The sequence below is a fragment of the Chiloscyllium punctatum genome, chromosome 22, assembly GCF_047496795.1.
Source record: "Chiloscyllium punctatum isolate Juve2018m chromosome 22, sChiPun1.3, whole genome shotgun sequence".
NCBI lineage: Eukaryota > Metazoa > Chordata > Chondrichthyes > Orectolobiformes > Hemiscylliidae > Chiloscyllium > Chiloscyllium punctatum.
The window spans coordinates 28,346,688-28,361,322 of record NC_092760.1 but is presented as its reverse complement, the minus strand read 5'-3'; positions in this window follow the sequence as shown (position 1 = coordinate 28,361,322).

Sequence of the window (14,635 nt, the reverse complement as noted above, 5' to 3'; positions counted from 1 at the left end):
TACACTCAGTTCAGTGTTGTTTCTCTGTCTGTACTCACAATTGAATGTTGTTTCACTATCAGTCCTCTCAGTTCAGTGTTGTTTCAATATCTGTACTCTAGCTGTATTCTTCTTTCTCTGGCTGTACTCTCAGATCAGGTTTGTTTCTCAATCTGTACTCACAGTTCAGTTCTGCTTCTCTATCTGGACTTTCAGCTCAGTGTTTTGTTTCTCTATCTGTACTCTCAGTTCTGTGTTGGTTATTTATCTGTGCTCCCAGTTCAGTCTGTTTTTATCTATGTGTATTCGCAGTTCAGTGTTGTTTCACTATCTCTAATCTCAGTTCAGTGTTGTTCCTCTGCCTGTACTCACAGTTCAGTATTGTTTCTCTGTCTGTAATCTCAGTTCAGTGTTGTTTCTCAATCTGGACTAACAGTTCAGTGTGTTGTTTCTAGATCTGTCCTCTCAGTTCAGGGTTGTTCCTCTCTGTCTGTGCTCAGTTCAGTGTTGTCTGTCTGCCTGTTATCACAGTTCAGTGTTGTTTTGCACTCTGTTTTTACTGTTCAGTGTTGTTTCTCTATCTGTATTCACTGTTGAGTGTTGTTTCTCTATCTGTACTCACATTTCAATGTTTGTTTTGTATTCAGAGTTCAGTGTTGTTTCAGTATCTGTAATCTCAGTTCAGTGTTGTTCCTCTCTGTGTGTAATCATAGTTCAAGTATTGTTTATCTGTAATCTCAGTTCAGTGCTGTTTCTCTATCTGTACTCACAATTGAATGTTGTTTCACTATCAGTCCTCTCAGTTCAGTGTTGTTTCAATATCTGTACTCTAGCTGTATTCTTCTTTCTCTGTCTGTACTCTCAGATCAGGTTTGTTTCTCAATCTGTACTCACAGTTCAGTTGTGCTTCTCTATCTGGACTTTCAGCTCAGTGTGTTGTTTCTCTATCTGTACTCTCAGTTCTGTGTTGGTTATTTATCTGTGTTCCCAGTTCAGTCTGTTTTTATCTATGTGTATTCGCAGTTCAGTGTTGTTTCACTATCTGTAATCTCAGTTCAGTGTTGTTCCTCTGCCTGTACTCACAGTTCAGTATTGTTTCTCTGTCTGTAATCTCAGTTCAGTGTTGTTTCTCAATCTGGATTTACAGTTCAGTGTGTTGTTCCTAGATCCGTCCTCTCAGTTCAGTGTTGTTCCTCTCTGTCTGTGCTCAGTTCAGTGTTGTCTGTCTGCTTGTACTCACAGTTCAGTGTTGTTTCTCTATCTGTATTCACTGTTCAGTGCTCTTTCTCTATCTGTACTCACAGTTCACAGTTGTTTCTCTGTCTGTACTCACAGTTCACAGTTGTTTCTCTATCTGTACTCACGGTTCACAGTTGTTTCTCTACCTGTACTCACATTTAACAGTTGTTTCTCTATCTGTACTCACTGTTCTGAGTTGTTTCCCTACCTGTACTCACATTTCAATTTTTTTTTGTACTCAGAGTTCAGTGTTGTTTCAGTATCTGTCATCTCAGTTCAGTGTTGTTCCTCTCTGTGTGAATTCACAGATCAAGTATTGTTTATCTGTCATCTCAGTTCACTGCTGTTTCTCTATCTGTACACTCAGTTCAGTGTTGTTTCTCTGTCTGTTCTCTAGCTGTATTCTTCTTGCTCTGTCTGTACTCTCAGTTCAGGTTTGTTTCTCAATCTGTACACACAGTTCAGTGTTGCTTTACTAACTGTACTCACAGTTCAGTTCTGCTTCTCTATCTGGACTTTCAGCTCAGTGTTTTGTTTCTCTATCTGTACTCTCAGTTCTTTGTTGGTTATTTATCTGTGCTTCCAGTTCAGTCTGTTTTTATCTATGTGTATTCGCAGTTCAGTGTTGTTTCACTATCTGTAATCTCAGTTCAGTGTTGTTCCTCTGCCTGTACTCACAGTTCAGTATTGTTTCTCTGTCTGTAATCTCAGTTCAGTGTTGTTTCTCAATCTGGATTTACAGTTCAGTGTGTTGTTTCTAGATCTGTCCTCTCAGTTCAGTGTTGTTCCTCGCTGTCTGTGCTCAGTTCAGTGTTGTCTGTCTGCCTGTACTCACAGTTCAGTGTTGTTTTGCACTCTGTTTTTACTGTTCAGTGTTGTTTCTCTATCTGTATTCACTGTTGAGTGTTTTTTCTCTATCTGTACTCACATTTCACAGTTGCTTCTCTATCTGTACTCACAGTTCACAGTTGTTTCTCTATCTGTACTCACTGTTCAGAGTTGTTTCTCTATCTGTACTCATTGTTCAGTGTTGTTTCTCTATCTGTATTCACTGTTCAGTGTTGTTTCTCTATCTGTACTCACAGTTCACAGTTGTTTCTCTATCTGTACTCACATTTAACAGTTGTTTCTCTATCTGTACTCACAGTTCAGTGTTGCTTTACTGTCTGCACTCACAGTTCAGTTCTGCTTCTCGATCTGGACTTTCAGCTCAGTGTTTTGTTTCTCTATCTGTACTCTCAGTTCTGTGTTGGTTATTTATCTGTGCTCCCAGTTCAGTCTGTTTTTATCTATGTGTATTCGCAGTTCAGTGTTGTTTCACTATCTGTAATCTCAGTTCAGTGTTGTTCCTCTGCCTGTACTCACAGTTCAGTATTGTTTCTCTATCTGTAATCTCAGTTCAGTGTTGTTTCTCAATCTGGATTTACAGTTCAGTGTGTTGTTCCTAGATCTGTCCTCTCAGTTCAGTGTTGTTCCTCTCTGTCTGTGCTCAGTTCAGTGTTGTCTGTCTGCCTGTACTCACAGTTCAGTGTTGTTTTGCACTCTGTTTTTACTGTTCAGTGTTGTTTCTCGATCTGTATTCACTGTTCAGTGCTCTTTCCCTATCTGTACTCACAGTTCACAGTTGTTTCTCTATCTGTACTCACAGTTCACAGTTGTTTCTCTATCTGTACTCACTGTTCGGAGTTGTTTCCCTACCTGTACTCACATTTCAATTTTTTTTTGGACTCAGAGTTCAGTGTTGTTTCAGTATCTGTAATCTCAGTTCAGTGTTGTTCCTCTCTGTCTGTATTCACAGATCAAGTATTGTTTATCTGTCATCTCAGTTCAGTGCTGTTTCTCTATCTGTACACTCAGTTCAGTGTTGTTTCTCTGTCTGTACTCTAGCTGTATTCTTCTTTTTCTGTCTGTACTCTCAGTTCAGGTTTGTTTCTCAATCTGTACTCACAGTTCAGTGTTGCTTTACTGTCTGTACTCACAGTTCAGTTCTGCTTCTCTATCTGGACTTTCAGCTCAGTGTTTTGTTTCTCTATCTGTACTCTCAGTTCTGTGTTGGTTATTTATCTGTGCTCCCAGTTCAGTCTGTTTTTATCTATGTGTATTCGCAGTTCAGTGTTCTTTCACTATCTGTAATCTCAGTTCAGTGTTGTTCCTCTGCCTGTACTCACAGTTCAGTATTGTTTCTCTGTCTGTAATCTCAGTTCAGTGTTGTTTCTCAATCTGGACTAACAGTTCAGTGTGTTGTTTCTAGATCTGTCCTCTCAGTTCAGTGTTGTTCCTCTCTGTCTGTGCTCAGTTTAGTGTTGTCTGTCTGCCTGTACTCACAGTTCAGTGTTGTTTTGCACTCTGTTTTTACTGTTCAGAGTAGGTTCTCTATCTGTATTCAGTGTTGAGTGTTGTTTCTCTATCTGTACTCACATTTCAATGTTTGTTTTGTACTCAGAGTTCAGTGTTGTTTCAGTATCTGTAATTTCAGTTCAGTGTTGTTCCTCTCTGTCTGTACTCACAGATCAGTGTTGTTTCTCTGTCTGTACTCACAATTGAATGTTGTTTCACTATCAGTCCTCTCAGTTCAGTGTTGTTTCAATATCTGTACTCTAGCTGTATTCTTCTTTATCTGTCTGTACTCTCAGATCAGGTTTGTTTCTCAATCTGTAATCTCAGTTCAGTACTGTTTCTCTATCTGGACTGTAAGCTCAGTGTGTTGTTTCTCTATCTGTCCTCTCAGTTCTTTGTTGGTTATTTATTTGTGCTCCCAGTTTAGTCTGTTTTTATCTATGTGGACTCGCAGTTCAGTGTTGTTTCACTGTCTGTAATCTCAGTTCAGAGTTGTTCCTCAGCCTGTACTCACAGTTCAGTATTGTTTCTCTATCTGTAATCTCAGTTCAGTGTTGTTTCTCAATCTGGATTTACAGTTCAGTGTGTTGTTTCTAGATCTGTCCTCTCAGTTCAGTGTTGTTCCTCTCTGTCTGTGCTCAGTTCAGTGTTGTCTGTCTGCCTGTACTCACAGTTCAGTGTTGTTTTGCACTCTGTTTTTACTGTTCAGTGTAGTTTCTCTATTGTATTCGCTGTTCAGTGCTGTTTCTCTATCTGTACTCACAGTTCACAGTTATTTCTCTATCTGTACTCACAGTTCACAGTTGTTTCTCTATCTGTACTCACATTTAACAGTTGTTTCTATATCTGTACTCACTGTTCAGAGTTGTTTCCCTACCTGTACTCACATTTCAGTATTGCGTTACTAACTGTACTCACAGTTCAGTTCTGCTTCTCGATCTGGACTTTCAGCTCAGTGTTTTGTTTCTCTATCTGTACTCTCAGTTCTGTGTTGGTTATTTATCTGTGCTCCCAGTTCAGTCTGTTTTTATCTATGTGTATTCGCAGTTCAGTGTTGTTTCACTATCTCTAATCTCAGTTCAGTGTTGTTCCTCTGCCTGTACTCACAGTTCAGTATTGTTTCTCTATCTGTAATCTCAGTTCAGTGTTGTTTCTCAATCTGGATTTACAGTTCAGTGTGTTGTTCCTAGATCTGTCCTCTCAGTTCAGTGTTGTTCCTCTCTGTCTGTGCTCAGTTCAGTGTTGTCTGTCTGCCTGTACTCACAGTTCAGTGTTGTTTTGCACTCTGTTTTTACTGTTCAGTGTTGTTTCTCTATCTGTATTCACTGTTGAGTGTTGTTTCTCTATCTGTACTCACAGTTCACAGTTGTTTCTCTATCTGTACTCACAGTTCACAGTTGTTTCTCTATCTGTACTCACTGTTCAGAGTTGTTTCCCTACCTGTACTCACATTTCAATTTTTTTTTGTACTCAGAGTTCAGTGTTGTTTCAGTATCTGTAATCTCAGTTCAGTGTTGTTCCTCTCTGTCTGTATTCACAGATCAAGTATTGTTTATCTGTCATCTCAGTTCAGTGCTGTTTCTCTATCTGTACACTCAGTTCAGTGTTGTTTCTCTGTCTGTACTCTAGCTGTATTCTTCTTGCTCTGTCTGTACTCTCAGTTCAGGTTTGTTTCTCAATCTGTACTCACAGTTCAGTGTTGCTTTACTGTCTGTACTCACAGTTCAGTTCTGCTTCTCTATCTGGACTTTCAGCTCAGTGTTTTGTTTCTCTATCTGTACTCTCAGTTCTGTGTTGGTTATTTATCTGTGCTCCCAGTTCAGTCTGTTTTTATCTATGTGTATTCGCAGTTCAGTGTTCTTTCACTATCTGTAATCTCAGTTCAGTGTTGTTCCTCTGCCTGTACTCACAGTTCAGTATTGTTTCTCTGTCTGTAATCTCAGTTCAGTGTTGTTTCTCAATCTGGACTAACAGTTCAGTGTGTTGTTTCTAGATCTGTCCTCTCAGTTCAGTGTTGTTCCTCTCTGTCTGTGCTCAGTTTAGTGTTGTCTGTCTGCCTGTACTCACAGTTCAGTGTTGTTTTGCACTCTGTTTTTACTGTTCAGAGTAGGTTCTCTATCTGTATTCAGTGTTGAGTGTTGTTTCTCTATCTGTACTCACATTTCAATGTTTGTTTTGTACTCAGAGTTCAGTGTTGTTTCAGTATCTGTAATTTCAGTTCAGTGTTGTTCCTCTCTGTCTGTACTCACAGATCAGTGTTGTTTCTCTGTCTGTACTCACAATTGAATGTTGTTTCACTATCAGTCCTCTCAGTTCAGTGTTGTTTCAATATCTGTACTCTAGCTGTATTCTTCTTTATCTGTCTGTACTCTCAGATCAGGTTTGTTTCTCAATCTGTAATCTCAGTTCAGTACTGTTTCTCTATCTGGACTGTAAGCTCAGTGTGTTGTTTCTCTATCTGTCCTCTCAGTTCTTTGTTGGTTATTTATTTGTGCTCCCAGTTTAGTCTGTTTTTATCTATGTGGACTCGCAGTTCAGTGTTGTTTCACTGTCTGTAATCTCAGTTCAGAGTTGTTCCTCAGCCTGTACTCACAGTTCAGTATTGTTTCTCTATCTGTAATCTCAGTTCAGTGTTGTTTCTCAATCTGGATTTACAGTTCAGTGTGTTGTTTCTAGATCTGTCCTCTCAGTTCAGTGTTGTTCCTCTCTGTCTGTGCTCAGTTCAGTGTTGTCTGTCTGCCTGTACTCACAGTTCAGTGTTGTTTTGCACTCTGTTTTTACTGTTCAGTGTAGTTTCTCTATTGTCTTCGCTGTTCAGTGCTGTTTCTCTATCTGTACTCACTGTTCAGAGTTGTTTCCCTACCTGTACTCACATTTCAGTATTGCGTTACTAACTGTACTCACAGTTCAGTTCTGCTTCTCGATCTGGACTTTCAGCTCAGTGTTTTGTTTCTCTATCTGTACTCTCAGTTCTGTGTTGGTTATTTATCTGTGCTACCAGTTCAGTCTGTTTTTATCTATGTGTATTCGCAGTTCAGTGTTGTTTCACTATCTGTAATCTCAGTTCAGTGTTATTCCTCTGCCTGTACTCACAGTTCAGTATTGTTTCTCTGTCTGTAATCTCAGTTCAGTGTTGTTTCTCAATCTGGATTTACAGTTCAGTGTGTTGTTTCTCGATCTGTCCTCTCAGTTCAGTGTTGTTCCTCTGTGTCTGTGCTCAGTTCAGTGTTGTCTGTCTGCCTGTACTCACAGTTCAGTGTTGTTTTACACTCTGTTTTTACTGTTCAGTGTTGTTTCTCTATCCGTATTCACTGTTGAGTGTTGTTTCTCTATCTGCACTCACAGTTCACAGTTGTTTCTCTATCTGTACTCACAGTTCACAGTTGTTTCTCTATCTGTACTCATTGTTCACAATTGTTTCTCTATCCGTACTCATTGTTCAGTGTTGTTTCTCTATCTGTATTCAATGTTCAGTGTTGTTTCTCTATCTGTACTCATAGTTCACAGTTGTTTCTCTATCTGTACTCGCAGTTCACAGTTGTTTCTCTATCCGTACTCATTGTTCAGTGTTGTTTCTCTATCTGTACTCACAGTTCACAGTTGTTTCTCTATCTGTACTCACAGTTCAATGTTTTTTTTGTACTCAGAGTTCAGTATTGTTTCAGTATCTGTAATCTCAGTTCAGGGTTTTCCTCTGCTTGTACTCACAGATCAAGTATTGTTTATCTGAAATCTCAGTTCAGTGCTGTTTCTCGATCTGTACACTCAGTTCAGTGTTGTTTCTCTGTCTGTACTCACAATTGAATGTTGTTTCACTATCAGTCCTCTCAGTTCAGTGTTGTTTCAATATCTGTACTCTAGCTGTATTCTTCTTTCTCTGTCTGTACTCTCAGATCAGGTTTGTTTCTCAATCTGTACTCACAGTTCAGTTCTGCTTCTCTATCTGGACTTTCAGCTCAGTGTTTTGTTTCTCTATCTGTACTCTCAGTTCTGTGTTGGTTATTTATCTGTGCTCCCAGTTCAGTCTGTTTTTATCTATGTGTATTCGCAGTTCAGTGTTGTTTCACTATCTGTAATCTCAGTTCAGTGTTGTTCCTCTGCCTGTACTCACAGTTCAGTATTGTTTCTCTGTCTGTAATCTCAGTTCAGTGTTGTTTCTCAATCTGGACTAACAGTTCAGTGTGTTGTTTCTAGATCTGTCCTCTCAGTTCAGGGTTGTTCCTCTCTGTCTGTGCTCAGTTCAGTGTTGTCTGTCTGCCTGTTATCACAGTTCAGTGTTGTTTTGCACTCTGTTTTTACTGTTCAGTGTTGTTTCTCTATCTGTATTCACTGTTGAGTGTTGTTTCTCTATCTGTACTCACATTTCAATGTTTGTTTTGTATTCAGAGTTCAGTGTTGTTTCAGTATCTGTAATCTCAGTTCAGTGTTGTTCCTCTCTGTGTGTAATCATAGTTCAAGTATTGTTTATCTGTAATCTCAGTTCAGTGCTGTTTCTCTATCTGTACTCACAATTGAATGTTGTTTCACTATCAGTCCTCTCAGTTCAGTGTTGTTTCAATATCTGTACTCTAGCTGTATTCTTCTTTCTCTGTCTGTACTCTCAGATCAGGTTTGTTTCTCAATCTGTACTCACAGTTCAGTTGTGCTTCTCTATCTGGACTTTCAGCTCAGTGTGTTGTTTCTCTATCTGTACTCTCAGTTCTGTGTTGGTTATTTATCTGTGTTCCCAGTTCAGTCTGTTTTTATCTATGTGTATTCGCAGTTCAGTGTTGTTTCACTATCTGTAATCTCAGTTCAGTGTTGTTCCTCTGCCTGTACTCACAGTTCAGTATTGTTTCTCTATCTGTAATCTCAGTTCAGTGTTGTTTCTCAATCTGGATTTACAGTTCAGTGTGTTGTTCCTAGATCCGTCCTCTCAGTTCAGTGTTGTTCCTCTCTGTCTGTGCTCAGTTCAGTGTTGTCTGTCTGCTTGTACTCACAGTTCAGTGTTGTTTCTCTATCTGTATTCACTGTTCAGTGCTCTTTCTCTATCTGTACTCACAGTTCACAGTTGTTTCTCTGTCTGTACTCACAGTTCACAGTTGTTTCTCTATCTGTACTCACGGTTCACAGTTGTTTCTCTACCTGTACTCACATTTAACAGTTGTTTCTCTATCTGTACTCACTGTTCTGAGTTGTTTCCCTACCTGTACTCACATTTCAATTTTTTTTTGTACTCAGAGTTCAGTGTTGTTTCAGTATCTGTCATCTCAGTTCAGTGTTGTTCCTCTCTGTGTGTATTCACAGATCAAGTATTGTTTATCTGTCATCTCAGTTCACTGCTGTTTCTCTATCTGTACACTCAGTTCAGTGTTGTTTCTCTGTCTGTTCTCTAGCTGTATTCTTCTTGCTCTGTCTGTACTCTCAGTTCAGGTTTGTTTCTCAATCTGTACTCACAGTTCAGTGTTGCTTTACTAACTGTACTCACAGTTCAGTTCTGCTTCTCTATCTGGACTTTCAGCTCAGTGTTTTGTTTCTCTATCTGTACTCTCAGTTCTTTGTTGGTTATTTATCTGTGCTTCCAGTTCAGTCTGTTTTTATCTATGTGTATTCGCAGTTCAGTGTTGTTTCACTATCTGTAATCTCAGTTCAGTGTTGTTCCTCTGCCTGTACTCACAGTTCAGTATTGTTTCTCTGTCTGTAATCTCAGTTCAGTGTTGTTTCTCAATCTGGATTTACAGTTCAGTGTGTTGTTTCTAGATCTGTCCTCTCAGTTCAGTGTTGTTCCTCGCTGTCTGTGCTCAGTTCAGTGTTGTCTGTCTGCTGGTACTCACAGTTCAGTGTTGTTTTGCACTCTGTTTTTACTGTTCAGTGTTGTTTCTCTATCTGTATTCACTGTTGAGTGTTTTTTCTCTATCTGTACTCACATTTCACAGTTGCCTCTCTATCTGTACTCACAGTTCACAGTTGTTTCTCTATCTGTACTCACTGTTCAGAGTTGTTTCTCTATCTGTACTCATTGTTCAGTGTTGTTTCTCTATCTGTATTCACTGTTCAGTGTTGTTTCTCTATCTGTACTCACAGTTCACAGTTGTTTCTCTATCTGTACTCACTGTTCAGTGTTGTTTCTCTATCTGTACTCATTGTTCAGTGTTGTTTCTCTATCTGTATTCACTGTTCAGTGTTGTTTCTCTATCTGTACTCACAGTTCACAGTTGTTTCTCTATCTGTACTTACATTTAACAGTTGTTTCTCTATCTGTACTCACAGTTCAGTGTTGCTTTACTGTCTGTACTCACAGTTCAGTTCTGCTTCTCGATCTGGACTTTCAGCTCAGTGTTTTGTTTCTCTATCTGTACTCTCAGTTCTGTGTTGGTTATTTATCTGTGCTCCCAGTTCAGTCTGTTTTTATCTATGTGTATTCGCAGTTCAGTGTTGTTTCACTATCTGTAATCTCAGTTCAGTGTTGTTCCTCTGCCTGTACTCACAGTTCAGTATTGTTTCTCTATCTGTAATCTCAGTTCAGTGTTGTTTCTCAATCTGGATTTACAGTTCAGTGTGTTGTTCCTAGATCTGTCCTCTCAGTTCAGTGTTGTTCCTCTCTGTCTGTGCTCAGTTCAGTGTTGTCTGTCTGCCTGTACTCACAGTTCAGTGTTGTTTTGCACTCTGTTTTTACTGTTCAGTGTTGTTTCTCGATCTGTATTCACTGTTCAGTGCTCTTTCCCTATCTGTACTCACAGTTCACAGTTGTTTCTCTATCTGTACTCACAGTTCACAGTTGTTTCTCTATCTGTACTCACTGTTCAGAGTTGTTTCCCTACCTGTACTCACATTTCAATTTTTTTTTGTACTCAGAGTTCAGTGTTGTTTCAGTATCTGTAATCTCAGTTCAGTGTTGTTCCTCTCTGTCTGTATTCACAGATCAAGTATTGTTTATCTGTCATCTCAGTTCAGTGCTGTTTCTCTATCTGTACACTCAGTTCAGTGTTGTTTCTCTGTCTGTACTCTAGCTGTATTCTTCTTTTTCTGTCTGTACTCTCAGTTCAGGTTTGTTTCTCAATCTGTACTCACAGTTCAGTGTTGCTTTACTGTCTGTACTCACAGTTCAGTTCTGCTTCTCTATCTGGACTTTCAGCTCAGTGTTTTGTTTCTCTATCTGTACTCTCAGTTCTGTGTTGGTTATTTATCTGTGCTCCCAGTTCAGTCTGTTTTTATCTATGTGTATTCGCAGTTCAGTGTTCTTTCACTATCTGTAATCTCAGTTCAGTGTTGTTCCTCTGCCTGTACTCACAGTTCAGTATTGTTTCTCTGTCTGTAATCTCAGTTCAGTGTTGTTTCTCAATCTGGACTAACAGTTCAGTGTGTTGTTTCTAGATCTGTCCTCTCAGTTCAGGGTTGTTCCTCTCTGTCTGTGCTCAGTTTAGTGTTGTCTGTCTGCCTGTACTCACAGTTCAGTGTTGTTTTGCACTCTGTTTTTACTGTTCAGAGTAGGTTCTCTATCTGTATTCAGTGTTGAGTGTTGTTTCTCTATCTGTACTCACATTTCAATGTTTGTTTTGTACTCAGAGTTCAGTGTTGTTTCAGTATCTGTAATTTCAGTTCAGTGTTGTTCCTCTCTGTCTGTACTCACAGATCAGTGTTGTTTCTCTGTCTGTACTCACAATTGAATGTTGTTTCACTATCAGTCCTCTCAGTTCAGTGTTGTTTCAATATCTGTACTCTAGCTGTATTCTTCTTTATCTGTCTGTACTCTCAGATCAGGTTTGTTTCTCAATCTGTAATCTCAGTTCAGTACTGTTTCTCTATCTGGACTGTAAGCTCAGTGTGTTGTTTCTCTATCTGTCCTCTCAGTTCTTTGTTGGTTATTTATTTGTGCTCCCAGTTTAGTCTGTTTTTATCTATGTGGACTCGCAGTTCAGTGTTGTTTCACTGTCTGTAATCTCAGTTCAGAGTTGTTCCTCAGCCTGTACTCACAGTTCAGTATTGTTTCTCTATCTGTAATCTCAGTTCAGTGTTGTTTCTCAATCTGGATTTACAGTTCAGTGTGTTGTTTCTAGATCTGTCCTCTCAGTTCAGTGTTGTTCCTCTCTGTCTGTGCTCAGTTCAGTGTTGTCTGTCTGCCTGTACTCACAGTTCAGTGTTGTTTTGCACTCTGTTTTTACTGTTCAGTGTAGTTTCTCTATTGTATTCGCTGTTCAGTGCTGTTTCTCTATCTGTACTCACAGTTCACAGTTATTTCTCTATCTGTACTCACAGTTCACAGTTGTTTCTCTATCTGTACTCACATTTAACAGTTGTTTCTATATCTGTACTCACTGTTCAGAGTTGTTTCCCTACCTGTACTCACATTTCAGTATTGCGTTACTAACTGTACTCACAGTTCAGTTCTGCTTCTCGATCTGGACTTTCAGCTCAGTGTTTTGTTTCTCTATCTGTACTCTCAGTTCTGTGTTGGTTATTTATCTGTGCTACCAGTTCAGTCTGTTTTTATCTATGTGTATTCGCAGTTCAGTGTTGTTTCACTATCTGTAATCTCAGTTCAGTGTTATTCCTCTGCCTGTACTCACAGTTCAGTATTGTTTCTCTGTCTGTAATCTCAGTTCAGTGTTGTTTCTCAATCTGGATTTACAGTTCAGTGTGTTGTTTCTCGATCTGTCCTCTCAGTTCAGTGTTGTTCCTCTCTGTCTGTGCTCAGTTCAGTGTTGTCTCTCTGCCTGTACTCACAGTTCAGTGTTGTTTTACACTCTGTTTTTACTGTTCAGTGTTGTTTCTCTATCCGTATTCACTGTTGAGTGTTGTTTCTCTATCTGCACTCACAGTTCACAGTTGTTTCTCTATCTGTACTCACAGTTCACAGTTGTTTCTCTATCTGTACTCATTGTTCACAGTTGTTTCTCTATCTGTACTCATTGTTCAGTGTTGTTTCTCTGTCTGTATTCAATGTTCAGTGTTGTTTCTCTATCTGTACTCATAGTTCACAGTTGTTTCTCTATCTGTACTCGCAGTTCACAGTTGTTTCTCTATCCGTACTCACTGTTCACAGTTGTTTCTCTATCTGTACTCACAGTTCAATGTTTTTTTTGTACTCAGAGTTCAGTATTGTTTCAGTATCTGTAATCTCAGTTCAGGGTTTTCCTCTGCTTGTACTCACAGATCAAGTATTGTTTATCTGAAATCTCAGTTCAGTGCTGTTTCTCGATCTGTACACTCAGTTCAGTGTTGTTTCTCTGTCTGTACTCACAATTGAATGTTGTTTCACTATCAGTCCTCTCAGTTCAGTGTTGTTTCAATATCTGTACTCTAGCTGTATTCTTCTTTCTCTGTCTGTACTCTCAGATCAGGTTTGTTTCTCAATCTGTACTCACAGTTCAGTTCTGCTTCTCTATCTGGACTTTCAGCTCAGTGTTTTGTTTCTCTATCTGTACTCTCAGTTCTGTGTTGGTTATTTATCTGTGCTCCCAGTTCAGTCTGTTTTTATCTATGTGTATTCGCAGTTCAGTGTTGTTTCACTATCTGTAATCTCAGTTCAGTGTTGTTCCTCTGCCTGTACTCACAGTTCAGTATTGTTTCTCTGTCTGTAATCTCAGTTCAGTGTTGTTTCTCAATCTGGACTAACAGTTCAGTGTGTTGTTTCTAGATCTGTCCTCTCAGTTCAGGGTTGTTCCTCTCTGTCTGTGCTCAGTTCAGTGTTGTCTGTCTGCCTGTTATCACAGTTCAGTGTTGTTTTGCACTTTGTTTTTACTGTTCAGTGTTGTTTCTCTATCTGTATTCACTGTTGAGTGTTGTTTCTCTATCTGTACTCACATTTCAATGTTTGTTTTGTATTCAGAGTTCAGTGTTGTTTCAGTATCTGTAATCTCAGTTCAGTGTTGTTCCTCTCTGTGTGTAATCATAGTTCAAGTATTGTTTATCTGTAATCTCAGTTCAGTGCTGTTTCTCTATCTGTACTCACAATTGAATGTTGTTTCACTATCAGTCCTCTCAGTTCAGTGTTGTTTCAATATCTGTACTCTAGCTGTATTCTTCTTTCTCTGTCTGTACTCTCAGATCAGGTTTGTTTCTCAATCTGTACTCACAGTTCAGTTGTGCTTCTCTATCTGGACTTTCAGCTCAGTGTGTTGTTTCTCTATCTGTACTCTCAGTTCTGTGTTGGTTATTTATCTGTGTTCCCAGTTCAGTCTGTTTTTATCTATGTGTATTCGCAGTTCAGTGTTGTTTCACTATCTGTAATCTCAGTTCAGTGTTGTTCCTCTGGTTGTACTCACAGTTCAGTATTGTTTCTCTATCTGTAATCTCAGTTCAGTGTTGTTTCTCAATCTGGATTTACAGTTCAGTGTGTTGTTCCTAGATCCGTCCTCTCAGTTCAGTGTTGTTCCTCTCTGTCTGTGCTCAGTTCAGTGTTGTCTGTCTGCTTGTACTCACAGTTCAGTGTTGTTTCTCTATCTGTATTCACTGTTCAGTGCTCTTTCTCTATCTGTACTCACAGTTCACAGTTGTTTCTCTGTCTGTACTCACAGTTCACAGTTGTTTCTCTATCTGTACTCACGGTTCACAGTTGTTTCTCTACCTGTACTCACATTTAACAGTTGTTTCTCTATCTGTACTCACTGTTCTGAGTTGTTTCCCTACCTGTACTCACATTTCAATTTTTTTTTGTACTCAGAGTTCAGTGTTGTTTCAGTATCTGTCATCTCAGTTCAGTGTTGTTCCTCTCTGTGTGTATTCACAGATCAAGTATTGTTTATCTGTCATCTCAGTTCACTGCTGTTTCTCTATCTGTACACACAGTTCAGTGTTGTTTCTCTGTCTGTTCTCTAGCTGTATTCTTCTTGCTCTGTCTGTACTCTCAGTTCAGGTTTGTTTCTCAATCTGTACTCACAGTTCAGTGTTGCTTTACTAACTGTACTCACAGTTCAGTTCTGATTCTCTATCTGGACTTTCAGCTCAGTGTTTTGTTTCTCTATCTGTACTCTCAGTTCTTTGTTGGTTATTTATCTGTGCTTCCAGTTCAGTCTGTTTTTATCTATGTGTATTCGCAGTTCAGTGTTGTTTCACTATCTGTAATCTCAGTTCAGTGTTGTTCCTCTGCCTGTACTCACAG